At 48.0% G+C, this 15,123-nt stretch overlaps 1 protein-coding gene across 3 annotated transcripts in view; it reads left to right on the top strand.

Moving 5' to 3' along the window:
* Window positions 1-2,371: 2,371 nt before the first annotated feature.
* The window catches only part of C5H5orf24 (chromosome 5 C5orf24 homolog), a 29,967-nt gene continuing 17,215 nt past the window's right edge, over window positions 2,372-15,123 (top strand). For all 3 annotated transcript variants that reach the window (XM_075275049.1, XM_075275048.1, XM_075275047.1), the window contains exon 1: window positions 2,372-2,642. The gene's annotated coding sequence lies outside the window, so the exon portion shown is untranslated. The remainder of the gene's footprint in view (window positions 2,643-15,123) is intronic.

The following is a 15,123-nucleotide window of genomic DNA, read 5'->3' as shown; positions in this document are numbered from 1 at the left end:
AGCCTGGGAGCCTTTATGGCACCTTCCGAGTGCTGACAATTCTCCCCAAAATGATGGCAGCCTATAAAACAGCAGAGAGTCGCCATAACGAGGTATCCGATATCTGCCATAATAGTACGGTGGATGTGGAAAGGGATTATGCAGTACATGATGATTTACCTCTGCACTTTCTCTAGGCCGAGGAGCCGGTGTGTGAAGAGCTTCTAGTGTCTGGGAGGGCGTGCAGCACTGTGCCTATTCAAGTAATGGGACCCAAGGCCTCTGGATAGGGTTATGGCATTGAAAGAAACCTATTTGGGGGTCAGAGAACCCCTTTAGTTAGGCAGTATTGGAGTTATATTACAGCTGACCCTCTGATGATGCCACAGCTCCTGAGTCTACATCATCACTCAACGTGAACCGTGGTGGTTTTCCTGTGTGTGTGTATATGTATGTATATATTGGGTACATGTTGAGGGGAAGCCATTAGCAATACCTGCAGCCACTACCACATGTAATATCACAGTCTTAAGGTAATATTATCCTGCTTACATGTACTTACTGTATCCTCACATATTCACTAAATCCTGCGATTTACCATGAATACAGGTAAGTCTTTGGTCACTTAGGTTCAAAAAAGCTTTCAAAGAAAGTAGAAATTAAGGTGGGGGGGGGGGGGGAAGCTCATGCAGACGGACTACTATACACTGTTTTGTAGCTTATATCCATGACTACACAATGGCCAGGACCTGTATACACAAAATGGTCATTTGTGAAATGGATACTTTACATGTATTAGATATAAGGGGGCATAGAACATGTCAGTGGTTTCTGGGGAGGATAATAAAAGGACATGTCCCTTTGCACATTGGGGTACCCCGGACCGGTATCTGCAGCCATGTACACTACAGCTGTGCCCGGCCCTCTCCTCGGGCTGTATACAGCTGTGCCCGGCCCTCTCCTGGCTGTATACAGCTGTGCCCGGCCCTCTCCTGGCTGTATACAGCTGTGCCCGGCCCTCTCCTGGCTGTATACAGCTGTGCCCGGCCCTCTCCCCTGGCTGTATACAGCTGTGCCCGGCCCTCTCCCCTGGCTGTATACAGCTGTGCCCGGCCCTCTCCTGGCTGTATACAGCTGTGCCCGGCCCTCTCCTCGGGCTGTATACAGCTGTGCCCGGCCCTCTCCTGGCTGTATACAGCTGTGCCCGGCCCTCTCCTGGCTGTATACAGCTGTGCCCGGCCCTCTCCTGGCTGTATACAGCTGTGCCCGGCCCTCTCCCCTGGCTGTATACAGCTGTGCCCGGCCCTCTCCTGGCTGTATACAGCTGTGCCCGGCCCTCTCCTGGCTGTATACAGCTGTGCCCGGCCCTCTCCCCTGGCTGTATACAGCTGTGCCCGACCCTCTCCTGGCTGTATACAGCTGTGCCCGGCCCTCTCCTCTGGCTGTATACAGCTGTGCCCGACCCTCTCCTGGCTGTATACAGCTGTGCCCGGCCCTCTCCTCGGGCTGTATACAGCTGTGTGCCCGGTCCTCTCTCCTGGCTGTATACAGCTGTGCCCGGCCCTCTCCTCGGGCTGTATACAGCTGTGTGCCCGGCCCTCTCTCCTGGCTGTATACAGCTGTGTGCCCGGCCCTCTCCTCTGGCTGTATACAGCTGTGTGCCTGGCTCTCTCCTGGCTGTATACAGCTGTGCCCGGCTCTCTCCTGGCTGTATACAGCTGTGCCCGGCCCTCTCCTCTGGCTGTATACAGCTGTGCCCGGCTCTCTAATGGCTGTATACAGCTGTGCCCGGCTCTCTAATGGCTGTATATAGCTGTGCCCGGCTCTCTCCTGGCTGTATACAGTTGTGCCCGGCCCCCTCTCCTCTGGCTGTATACAGCTGTGCCCGGCCCCCTCTCCTCTGGCTGTATACAGCTGTGCCCGGCCCTCTCCTGACGGTATACAGCTGTGCCCGGCCCTCTCCTCTGGCTGTATACAGCTGTGCCCGGCCCCCTCTCCTGACTGTATACAGCTGTGCCCGGCCCTCTCCTCTGGCTGTATACAGCTGTGCCCGGCCCTCTCCTCTGGCTGTATACAGCTGTGCCCGGCCCCCTCTCCTCTGGCTGTATACAGCTGTGCCCGGCTCTCTCCTGACGGTATACAGCTGTGCCCGGCCCTCTCCTCTGGCTGTATACAGCTGTGCCCGGCACTCTCCTCTGGCTGTATACAGCTGTGCCCGGCTCTCTCCTGGCTGTATACAGCTGTGCCCGGCCCTCTCCTCTGGCTGTATACAGCTGTGCTCGGCCCTCTCCTGGCTGTATACAGCCGCCCCATCCCCTCACTGTACACTGCCGCCGCCTTCCTCTAACAACATGGAGCCAGGCCCCGCCTTCTTCTACTTCCGGATACACAGATCGCAAAATGGCCGCCGCGCCGAATCTCTGACATTTCGGGATTTTGACATCTTTAGCGCCCTCCTCCTCCTCCTCCTCCCCCTCCCCTCCCCTCCCCTCTCCTCCCCTCTCCTCCCCTCTCCCCCTCCTCACCGTCCTCCCTCCCACTCCCCCTCCTCCTCTCCGACGGCCTGGAAGCCGAAGGTCCGGTCCACAAGACGACTGCCTCAGTACCGCCGTGCTGACCGAGGCGCCAGGGGCAGCTGTCAGCTCTGTCACCGGGAGAACAAGGTGAAGATGTGCTGGGGACTGTGAGGCTTCACGGCCATTGTCTTAACTCTGCAGACAATAGAGGAGAGCGAAGCCAGGGCTGCACTGCATACTTCCTCCATCCTCTCCCCTATAGATGGGTATGGCTGATGGATGAAGGAGGTGCTGCAGCAGCTGTGCCCTGGTTGGCATGTATTGATGCTGCTGCTCTGTGTCATGTGTATTTTGGGGTGATGGCTGGAAATTGCGCCGTATGACGATACTTGGTAATATTTGTGGTGGCCGGCGGTGGTCCATGTGTCACCGTGATGTCACATCGTAGTCACAGCCTCGCTCACGGCATGGTGTCCGGACCTGGCGCCCCCTATGGTTATATTGGTACTAGAGTTTGTCACTTGGCGCAGCCCATGGTGACATCTTCAGGTAAAACCTCCTGGGGTAGAATAATACGGCGTTATTCGCACGTAACGGTATAAAATGTGTGTGTGTGTGTGTGTGGGGGGGATAATTTAACCCCTTCCCAGACTAATTTTGTTTTTTTGTGTTTTTTTTTCCCCCCTACTTTCTAAAATCCATAACCTAAAGATGTACGAGGGCTTATTTTTTGTAGGACACGTTGTACTTTATAACGCGCTCACCATTGGGATACGTCTTAGGTTATAGTGCGGCGGTTTTCCTACACGGAGATACGGAATGAGTTTAGTTTTATTTGTCTTGTAAGGAAAGGGGATGACTTAAAAAAAAAAAAATATAGAAATATAAAATTTCAAGGGTTTTGTTTACTTTTATTTTTAGACTCCCTAAGGCATGGTGAAACTTTTAGGGACCGAGTGCCCAAACTGCAACCCAAACCCACTAATGTATCACAAAATGCCAACACGGTAATTTAACCGTAATACTGTGCGGATCAAAATACGGTCATGTGAATGGGGTTTTATAGAGCTTTTTGCTTCACAGTGACCCCCACACAGTATATTCTGCTCCACAGTGACCCCCACATAGTACAATCGGCTCCACAGTGACCACCACACAGTATAATCTGCTCCACAGTGACCCCCACACAGTACAATCAGCTGCACACTGACCCCCACACTGTACAATCTGCTCCACACTGACCCCCACACAGTACAATCTGCTGCACAGTGACCCCCACACAGTATAATCTGCTGCACAGTGGCCCCCACACAGTATAATCAAGTCCACACTGACCCCCACACAGTATAATCTGCTCCACAGTGACCCCCACACAGTATAATCTGCTCCACAGTGACCCCCACACAGTACAATCAGCTGCACACTGACCCCCACACTGTACAATCTGCTCCACACTGACCCCCACACAGTATAATCTGCTCCACACTGACCCCCACACAGTACAATCTGCTGCACAGTGGCCCCCACACAGTATAATCTGCTCCACACTGACCCCCACACAGTACAATCTGCTGCACAGTGACCCCCACACAGTATAATCTGCTGCACAGTGGCCCCCACACAGTATAATCAAGTCCACACTGACCCCCACACAGTACAATCAGCTCCACAGTGGCCCCCACACAGTACAATCAGCTCCACAGTGACCCCCACACAGTACAATCAGCTCCACAGTGACCCCCACACAGTACAATCAGTTCCACAGTGACCCCCACATAGTATAATCTTTTCCACGGATGGGTGCCCAAAGAGAGGACTCTGAATGCCACCTCTGGCACCTGTGCCATAGTTTCGCCATCACGGCCCTAGGGGGACTGCCTAAATCAGCCTGGAATAGAAGTCTATTAGTGGCCGTCCTGGGAGGCTTCTATTAGCTCCTGGCTGTCATGGAAATGGCTCCAGGGATCAGAGACTGCGGTGATCGTGTCCTTCCGGGGATCAGACGCCTCGATCACTGTTGACCAGGGCAGTCAGAGAGGACGCTGATCAAAGGCACCACCACTTGATCTTTGCAGCTATGGCGCCCGCTCAATACTGAGTTGGCACCATATTTAAAGTTATCATTACCGTATATAAGTTTACACGTGTCTAAGGAGCGCTGCCATTGGTAATTGACTCCGTTTTTGCCCCAAGTAAAACACCTTCATATCCAGCCTTCCTTCTCTTGCTCTTAGGGCAGCTCACAGAACTCTGCACATATTTCGTACGTAAGCAATGCTATGTGTTGTTCTGTTCAGTGGGTATCTGCGCTTTGGTCCACATGATGCAGATAAACAAAAAATAGAATTGATATATCAATTTTTGATTCTGTATCTTTATGCAAAACTGTGTGTAACTAAGGGGGCATCACACTACCGCCGCTGTCCACCCCGAGGTCTCCATCCCAAACCCTGGGGAAACTGAACAGTGGACGGCTTGCCGGCAGTCAGCTGGAAAATCCATTTAATTTGAATGGGATTTTAAAGGTGACCGCCGGTGTCTGTATGCGGCCTCGGGGCGGACAGCGGCGGTAGTGTGAACTCAGCCCACCCCAGGCAGGTAGCCATGTGAAGGATAGCCCGATTGGCTTGTGCTAGTTAGTAGTAGGATCAGAACTGTAAATCTGTGGCAGAAATTCAAGGCAGGTCTGAATATGCCTTTACCCTGGCATTGTCTTATTAGCCAGCAATACTAATCTAATACTTGGGGTTGCGCCTGTTGGCATTGAAAGTTGTATCCGGTGTGATATTTTGGAGCTGTTGACTAGAGATGAGCGAGTAGGTATTCGATAGAAAACTACGGTATTCGAAATACTCGTACTTGTTGGAATACTACTCGCTATTTGCAGTAAAGATTCGATTCAGAACCAGTGTTGATTGGCCGAATGCTATACAGTGTACAGCATTTGGCCAATCAATGCTGGTTCTGCCAGAGGCTCGTATGTGAGGAGGCGGAATCTAAGATAGGACCACAATGAAGACTGTTGTGGTCCGATCTTAGACTCCGCCTCCTACAGACGAGCCTCCGGCAGAACCAGCGTTGATTGGCCGAATGCTGTACACTGTATAGCATTCGGCCAATCAACGCTGGTCAATGCATTCCTATGAGAAAAAGTCAGAAACAAAAACCAATAACCAGCTGCCCCCTACAAGAAACAAGTGGGGCTGTAAAAGGGAATATGTGTGACGTCAGTAGTATTGGGGGCGGTGGGCTGTGGGCCTGGGGCTATTGTAAAGCACCAGGCAGTGTTAGTGAGCGATGTAAGGCCTCGGCTAGCGGCCGCTCTCTTACACATGGCTTTCTAGGAACGTGCACAAGGAAATTACCCTGCAAATTAAATATAACAGGTCACGGACGGACTCACATTATGTAATGGCTGGGTTACTGTTAAGTGTTGCCTGAGGCAGCGCCATTATTTTCATATGTAGGTTACCTGTAGCTAAAACAAAGGACTTAGTCTTAAAGGGATTGTCCAACCTATTGGAAAAAACGGCAGTGTGCAGGGAACCTTATAATATAATGAAATACGCCCCTTTTAAAGGAAGTCTACCAGCACCAGAACCACTTTAAACCCCCTGGTGTTGGAGGATCCGTTACTCACTGAACATGTCTTGTGTCAGAGGTCAGTCTTGCTTTCCTGAGGGATTCAGATTTTATTCTACACTAGCAGTACCTGCGACTTCGTCCGCAGCCCCCTGAGCCCCTGTGCAACCTACCTCCTGCGCACACCCGGGCCCACCGTCCTCAATGCACCTGGCCTCTTTCCCTTGCAGGCGCTTCTACGCCCATGTGTCTCCCCCGCCCTGGCGCACCCTCTGCCACCCGTGCACCCCACTGGCCCTTCTCTGTGGCTCATGACAATAGCCCCCGCCTTTTGAAGACATGTAAAGCACCCCCCGCTATACCCCTACCACAGTTCCCTGCGGGTCCACCCCTGAACACCTGGCCCCCCCTTTCCCCACTGGACCCCCAACTTCCCTTTCCCCCTAACCCCCCCACCAACAACACTCTTCATCCCCAGACTCCCAACATCTCCCCCCCCCCCCCCCCCTACAACCCTCTTTATCCCCAGACCCAAAAACTTCCCGCCCCCATCCCCACGCACTGTGAAAGCCTCTAACCCCCGCAGCCGGCAACCCCTACCTGGAACCGCTGTCACTAAAGAGGTGGTGTGGAGGTATGTGTCCATTCTCCCGTGGGTGTTTGTCCAGACGGCAAGTTACGGGTGGCGATGTGGCCGTCTGCCGAATGTGTGGTGATGCAGGCAGTTTTTTTGGTTATGCCGGCTCCACGCTTCGCTCCGGAGCCGGGAGAAGCTACCATTTTCTCCGCCGTGGACTTGCTCAATGGTACCGCCCACGCAATGCCACCAACGTATTGGCCTGCCCACAGACCGCAGCCAAGCAATCAGAGCCCAGCTGAAAGACCTGTGATGATGTCATCTCAGGTCCTGCAGTGGAGGGAGAGAGAACGTTCGCCGGTCACGGTCGGGATTCCGGGTGAGTGTGGGACCTAAGAAGTAGCTTATCTTTCCTTCCTAGTGAATATCTAGGTATGTGTGAAATCTCACCTAAATCCGTTCAGCCGTTTGGCTGTGATTGAGGAACAAACATCCAAACACACAAACTTTCACAGTTATTATATTAGGAGGATGAGAATGAGCCATTTGGTGCACCTGGAATCCGCCTCCTGAATCTTTAGGCTGAGTTCACACAGGGTATTTTGGTCAGGATTTTGAGGCAGAATCCGCCTCAAAATCCTAACCAATAAAACGGCTCCCGTTGAAATCAGTGGGATCCGGTCAGTTCTTTCTTCCGGAAGCCGTTTGTTCCGGCTCCTGGAAAAATAGAAGCGACATGCTCATTCTTCAGGCGGATGCCGCGGCCGGTTCAGCTGTGGTCATCTGCCTGAAGACACTCCCTCCCGACTAGGCCCATTCATTTGAGCCTAATCCGGATCAGAGTGCCGCGACTGCACTGCATCGGCATCCAGTCGCAGCTACCCGTTTTTTGGACCGGAATCTGAGGCGGCCTCCGCGTCAAATTCCGGTCCAAAATACTCCTTGTAAACTCAGCCTTTAGGTTACCCCTTAGAATTAGCACCAATTGCCAACCAAGTTCTTCTCCAACTCCTCTTCTTTTTCTGCTGTGTGAACACATCCGTACTGTTTCAACAGGAGTTTAAAAAGGGAAGTAGCCCTTGGGTGCCTCTTATCATAAACTGTAATAACTGATCAGCACCAGCATGACCTCCTCCAGAAAAGCCAAAATTTTGGCAGTTTGCCTTTTGAGAATTCATATGCGTGTTAACACAATGTAGAAAAACAACCATGACTTCCTTATCGTGGCCTTGGTACCATCTCTTGAGGGGGCAAATGCTAGACCGTACAATGTTCCCGCCTTCGTGGTCATATCCACTGGAAACCTCAGAACAGGAAAGACGGTCACCACCAAGATGTATAAGGAAAATGTTTGTTCTCGTACCGTGTTAGCCAGTGGGTAGGAAATATAAAAAAAACAAAAAACTTAAGTCTTCAGTAGTTGATACCTTTGTAATGGCTAACTAATAATAATGATGACAGATTACAACGTTTCGGAACTCTCGGCTCCTTTCTCAAGTAAATTTAAAAACCATTTCTGAAGGCTGCATATTTATATACAAAAGGACACATAGGGATAGAATTCCAGGAGGAAGGGGGGAAGAGGGTTATTAGTTATTGGTAGAAACAATGTAAACAATTCTAGGTTCTTATCAGTTCTCAGGGTCTCAGGTCAGTGATTTTTGTAAGATGCTATAAACCCATGTGACAGATTGAACCCCTTCTCCAGTGTTTGAAGCAGGGTCGTAAGTTTATACTCATAAATCCGTTGCTCTTTCTTTGATTTAAAATCCCCTCTTAAAACCAAAATTTTCATGTGATCGGTGATATTATGATCTTCATTGCAGAAATGTTTTGATACGGGAAGGTCCATTCTTCGTTCTCTAATTGTATGGCGATGTGAGTTCATCCACATTCTAAGCTGCTGTCCGGTCTCTCCAACATACAGATTTTCAGTGGGACATTTGGTGCACATTATTAAATACACTACATTAGGTGTGCTACAGGTGAACGTACCTGGGATTTGATATTCCCTGTTAGAGTTTGGTATCTCTATCCTGTCAGTGGTCAGTATGTGAGGGCATGTGAAAGAAAATCCTCACGACTCAGCAAATTTTTGAATGATTTATAGTTACAGATGTTTAACTTTAATTGTCTACAGATAGAAATGTGGTTAAGATCTGGGGAACATCCCTTTGATGCCCGGCCAAAACTGGGTCATACAACAGGACAATGATCCCAAGCGTAGCAGCAAATGTACAACCGAACGGCTGAAAGAGAAGAGAATCTTATTGTCGCAAAAGCCGCCCCGGATCTTAAGAGCGCTGAGCAGAAATGAATGGCCACAGACTTCAATGAACAGAAGCAGCATTGTAAAGAAGAATGGGCCAAAGTTTGATAACATCATATAAAAACATTATTTTACATTATTGCCGCTAAGACCCCACATAGTGAGCCACAGCCAGAAAGCTTTGCTGCAGAAACATATTGCTTTTTTTTTCTGCAGCGCTTTTAATAGAAAGCAAGGAAAGGCTGAGGCCCCAGGTTGTGGAAACGCAGCTTTTTTTGGTGCAGTTTTTTGAACCAAAGCCAAGAATGGCCACAAGAGGAATGGGAATTATAATGGACGTCCTTATACTTCTACCTCCTGCTCTATCCACTCTTGGTTGTGGCTCAAAAAAACGCAACAAAATCTGCAACAAAAACAGTTGCATTTCCGTAACGTGGGGCTTTAACCAAAAGCAGGAAAACTGTGCGGACGTTCTCTATTATACCTATGCGGACCCCACCAGCATTTCTGTAGATATAGACATGTTGTGATTTGCAAAAATGCTCGTGTTTTTGGAATTGCAGCGTTTCTGCAATGTGTGGATGGGATTAGCCAGAATCCTATTCACTTTGCAAATACTGTGAAATGCGGTGTATTTGCGAAATGAGGCCCCCAGCCTTAAAGGGGTTGTCCCATCACAAGGATGCGATCTATACTGCCAGTTTATGTGGCTTTAAGACTTTCCTAAATGCATTGCCTTATCAAAACTGCTTTGTTTGGCCGATATTTAAATTTATTCACTTCATTGTTTACACTCCGTTTTTATGGCCCTTGGGATTATCTGCTCATTTGTCAAGTGATGTAGCTGCCTGCTCTCTACATCAGCTTCACACTGTGGTAATTCATTTACAACCAATCCCGCCCAAGTGAAACCCCGCCCACCTATGTGCCGAGAAATGCAGGAAGTGAAGAGAGCACAACAGCCTGCAGGTTGGTGAACAAGCGTCATGGGAGTAAATGCGCGTGTATTTTTTTGCAAAATACACGTGTTAAAATACACATGTAAAAATAAGACTCCCATTGACTTCAATGACATTTTACAGGCATATTTTTACAGGCGTATTTTTACACGTGTAAAAAAAATCATTGAAGTCAATGGGATAGCAAAATTTACAAGTGTAATTTTACTCTACAAAATAAGCTAGCGTTTACTCAGTGTGAACCTAATGCACTTTGATAATTAATAATGTAGCTTTCTGCCTGAAAAACCTCTCTGAGGCTAAGGCCTCATGGGACAACCCGCAGCAATAAAGCACTGTGGGAAAAAAACGCGGCAGCAACGCACCGCAGTTCTTCCCGTAGCGCTTTAAACAGAAACTTCGCAGAGGTTTCCCTCCATGGACTTTCTGTTACAATTATATTTATAGGGAAACCGCAAATGTTTCCATAGATATAATTGACATGCTGCGGTTTCCAAAACTGCACTGGTTTTGGAAATTGCGGCATGTTCACACCATTTTTTTTACTGTAAAGTGGGCTTGAGTCCCATCCACTTTGCCTCTACTGTAAAATGCCGCATCTGCTTCTGAGGCTGTATCCACCTCAAAATCCTGACCAAAAAGACGGCTCCGATTGAAATCAATGAGAGCCGCTCAGGAGCGACATGCTCCTTCTTCAGGCCTAGTCGCCTCGCAACTTCCACCTGAAGACACTCCCTCCTCCTGACTAGGCCCATTCATTTGGCCTAATCCAGAGCGGAGTGCGCGACTGGATGCTGGTGCACTGCACCGGCATCCAGTCAAGGCTACCCGTTTTTTGGTCCGGATCCTGAGGCGACCTCCACTTCAGGTTCCAGACCAAAAACCCCGTGTGAACAAGAAGAATAAGCTGAAGGACGTTCCAGTGGAGTGATCTCATACTTCAGTAGGGATGGGATCACACCAGTACTCAAACTTTGCTTGGGGTATACATCCCCTGCAACAGGATTTTTCTCTCTGCATTTTTCAGGCAGAAACCTGGCCAGTCTATGGGGTCTGTGGTTTCCACAGGTAACCGCTTTTTTAAACAGATTAGCTTTCCGTTTTTCAGGGTCCCCAAGGAATGGAAAGCTGAACGTTGGTGTGAACCTAGCATAAATCAATTAATTTGCTTTCTCGATTGTGAAATGAGTGTTTACCCTGCCCTGGGGTCCGGTGTCTTCCATGCCATGTTCTGCTTCTGCTACAACCCTAGTTCAGTAGTCTCCTCACTGACTTAAGAAATCCTGCATCAGATATAGGAGACTCTTTCTCGCTGTACCAGATCACTATATTTTTCGTTTTCAATTTTTTTAAATACAAAAACAATAAAATAAAAATTGAGAATTGGCCATAACCTTGAAAAAAAAATTTCTTAGATCAAATTTCCGAACTCTCTCTTCAGTTTATCTTAGTATGCCCTGTACCCTAAAGCTGAGTTCAGCGTTTTTTTGGTCAGTAAAAATCCACTCAGGAAAATTCCTGAGGTGTTTTTTTGAGGCATTTTCCGCCTGAAAAAATCAATGCAAGTCGATGGTAGGCGGAAAATCCGCCTGGTGTTTTTTTTGAGGCGTTTTTTTGTCAAAAAAATACCACAGAAAACGCCTCAGAACAACACTAGCCGTTTTTCTGCCTCCCATTGATTTGCATTGATTTTTTCAGGCGGAAAATTCCTGAAGCATGGACATGTCACTTCTTTTTTTCCGCCAGCTAGTAAGTTCACACAGGATTTTTTGGACCAGAACCTGAGGTGGAGGCCACCTCAGGTTCCAGTTCAAAAAACGGGTAGCCGCGACTGAATGTTGGTGCACTGCCCGTGCACTCCGCTCCGGATTAGGCCCAATGAGCATGTTGCCTCTTTTTCTGGAAGCCGGAACAAACCGGCTCCCGGGAAGAAGACCTGGCCGATTTCAATGGGAGCCGTCTTTTTGGTCAGGATTTTGAGGCAGATCTTGACCAAAAAACTCTGAGTTCACACGGGGTATTTTGGTCAGAATTTTGAGGCCGTATCCGCCTCAAAATCCTGACCAAAAAAAACGGCTCCCATTGCAATCAATGGTAGTCGGCCAGTTTGTACTGGCTTCCGGAAAAAGAAGCGACATGCTCATTCTTTCAGGGGGATTCGCCTTGTGAATCCACCTGAAGACACTCCCGACTAGGCCCATTCATTTGGGCCTAATCCGGAGCAGAGCGCGTGACTGGATGCCGGTGCGCTACCCATATTTTGGACCGGAACCTGAGACAGCCTCCGCCGAAAAAAACCCCGTGTAAACACAGCCTTAGGGCTAATGATTAAAGAAAACACTGGAGAGGGGCCTAATAATGTCTGTAATTCTATTCCAGATAATAGGAAAGGTTTCTGTAACACTGAACGAAAACTGTAGAAAGAACTGCAGAAAATTTGTTTGTTTTTAAGGCCTTGTAGTCTTTTATCTGTAGGTCTGCTTTGTCTACGTGAGCGGAGGTGCGGATTCAGCCTCTCGAATGCTTTTGGATTTTGGGGCCTTTTTGATCCTTTCCAACTACGGCAGCGTCTCAGCTTTTCTTGAAATATTATTTTTCTTCCCTCGGAGTCTCACGTTTACAAGGGAGAGTAAAACATACAGCATTGCAGATACTACAATATAAAAACAAGGCAAAACTGCAGCTCAGGACCTGAGGGGGAGGAAATAAGCACATAAACCAGAGCTGAAGGTGTAAGGTTCCCCAAAATAATTTCTGAGAAACCTCCAGGAAACAAGAACACTTGTAAAAATTGGTAACACTGTTTGCGTGATGGTAGACCCGAAAGAAATGTACAGTAAATATACGTTCTGGGGTGTTGAAATGGACAGTGTTTAACCCTTTAAGGGCCGCCCGACATCTCTTTTTGTCCATAATGTACTTTGCCTCTCCAGAAGTGCAGCTGCAAGAAGAGGCGAGAGTCCATTACTATATACATAGCCACATCCTGTATACAGGGCGAGGATCGCATTACCTGCCACGTGACACCAGTTTGTTGCTGTTTTAGAGCTGCTGGGTTTTTATTACTTTCCCATCAGCCATGATCAGGACTAGTGCACACGTCTGTAGGGGAAATGATATGGTGGGTATTACAAAGAAATGTTACTGCCAGACTCTGCCTAGACTACAGTCTGCGCCTTGTCATCGTCCTCTTGTTAAGGGACCTTTCTTTTAACATGTAGGGAATGTGCAAAGCAGAGAACCTCTTTAAGGCTGAGGCCCCACGTTGCGGAAACAGCCTTTTTTTGTTGCAGTTTTTTGAGCCAAAGCCAAGTGTGAATTGAGCAAAAGGTAGAAGTATAAGGGTAAGTTCACACAGAGATTTTTGGTCAGGATTTTGAGGCCATATCCGCCTTAAAATCCTGATCAAAAAAGACAGCTCCCATTGAAATCAATGGGAGCTGTTTTGTACTGGCTCCCCGAAAAAGAAGCAAGATGCTCATTCTTCAGGCTGTTTCGCCTCACAATTCAGCCTGAAGACACACTCTCCTCCTGATTAGGCCCATTCATTGGGCCTAATCCAGAGCGGAGTGCATGACTGGATGCCGGTGCACATTCACTCGCGGCTACCTGTATTTTGGATCGGCCTCCGCCTCAGGTTCCGGTCCAAAATACCCCATGTGAACTTACCCTAAGGCCGGGTTCACACAGGGTTTTTGGTCTGGAAACTGAGGCAGAGGCCACCTCCGGACCCCTGCATCCAATCACTCACTCTGCTCCGGATTAGGCCCAATGAATGGGCCTAGTCAGGAAGAAGGAGCGTCTTAAGGCGGATGTCGCGAGGCACAATCCGGAAGAAACGGCTCCCAGAAAAAAGAACTGATCAGCTCCCGTTGATTTCAGTGCCATCTTTTTGGTCAGAATTTTGAGGTGGATACGGCCTCAAAATTCTGACCAAAAAAAACCCCGTGTGAACTTACCCTTAGAGTGTAATCACACAAGCCATCTTTTGGTTGATTTTCTTGCAGCATTTCAATGCAATTTTTGGAGACAAAACCAGGAGCAGTTTCAAAGTCATAGGGGATTATAAAGGAAGAATTTTTCCTTCCTGCGGAGTCCACTTCAGTCCTTAACTCAAAAACTGCATGCGAGTCATCAGAAATTTACCAATCGGGAACATCACCATTCATGAAAACTGGTGCCCGGCTCCTTCTGTGAATGGGGTTGTGGTGTACATACATGGTCACCCTTCATTCATTTATATAGGACTAATGGAGATAATCCTGTACAATGCTCCATCAGTCCCATAGAAGTCAATGGAGAACTGCTTATACATGTACATTAACGCTTCATCACACAGAGAATTTGGGGGGGCCGAGCAGTCAAATCCCCACCAATCATACAGTTATTGCCTATTGTTATGGGTTCCCATATTTTTTTATTGAGGTCAATATGTCTGTGATGCAGACGTATGACGGACGAGTAATTGTTCCTGTAAATGTCGCGTCCTTTTTCGAAAGCTCAATTTATAGCCACGTCTCAGGAGAAACATAATGACCTATGAAGACTTTAGAGGCCTATTCCCCTAACAGATTTACTCTGGGATCAATAAAGTATTCTATTATTATTACTTATTTATCCCCATTATATTCCGCAGCGCTGTACAGACATTGTCATCACTGTCCCATATTAGAGATGAGCGAGTAGTATTCGATCGAATACCTCACCGCCATAGGAATGCGTGTAAGCGGTCGAACACCAAGGGGTTAAACGCATCGAATATTCAATGCGCTTAACCCCTTGGTGTTCAGTCGCTTACACGCAATCCTATGGCAGCGAGGTATTCGATCGAATACTACTCGCCCATCTCTATCTCATATGTATTCTTCAATATTACATGGGCTACATGTGTTTGAATTTTTTGGAAATTATAACCATGTATATACAATGGTATGTTATACATGACATGATATGTGCCACATGTATGATGAGTCCTGAGGTGACGTACCTATTGGACAGTGTGGGGGGGTATACAGTATTCTGTAACACAAGCACTTACATGTACGGTACATATAAAAATAAATCATGAGAAAAATACAAATGCGTTTAGCATGATATATAACATGTTACCCTAGGTGTTACGTGTGTTATATATAAATCTCTTTGTTTTAATGGTTTCTTTGTATCCACCATCTGTTCCCGTATACTGGGTGATGTTTGCATTGCTTAGTTTATGGGGGAGCAGCGATCTATTAGGAGATG

The sequence above is a fragment of the Leptodactylus fuscus genome, chromosome 5 (genome assembly GCF_031893055.1).
Source record: "Leptodactylus fuscus isolate aLepFus1 chromosome 5, aLepFus1.hap2, whole genome shotgun sequence".
NCBI lineage: Eukaryota > Metazoa > Chordata > Amphibia > Anura > Leptodactylidae > Leptodactylus > Leptodactylus fuscus.
The sequence above is the reverse complement of the archived record's forward strand: the minus strand, read 5'-3'. Positions and strand labels throughout refer to the sequence as shown.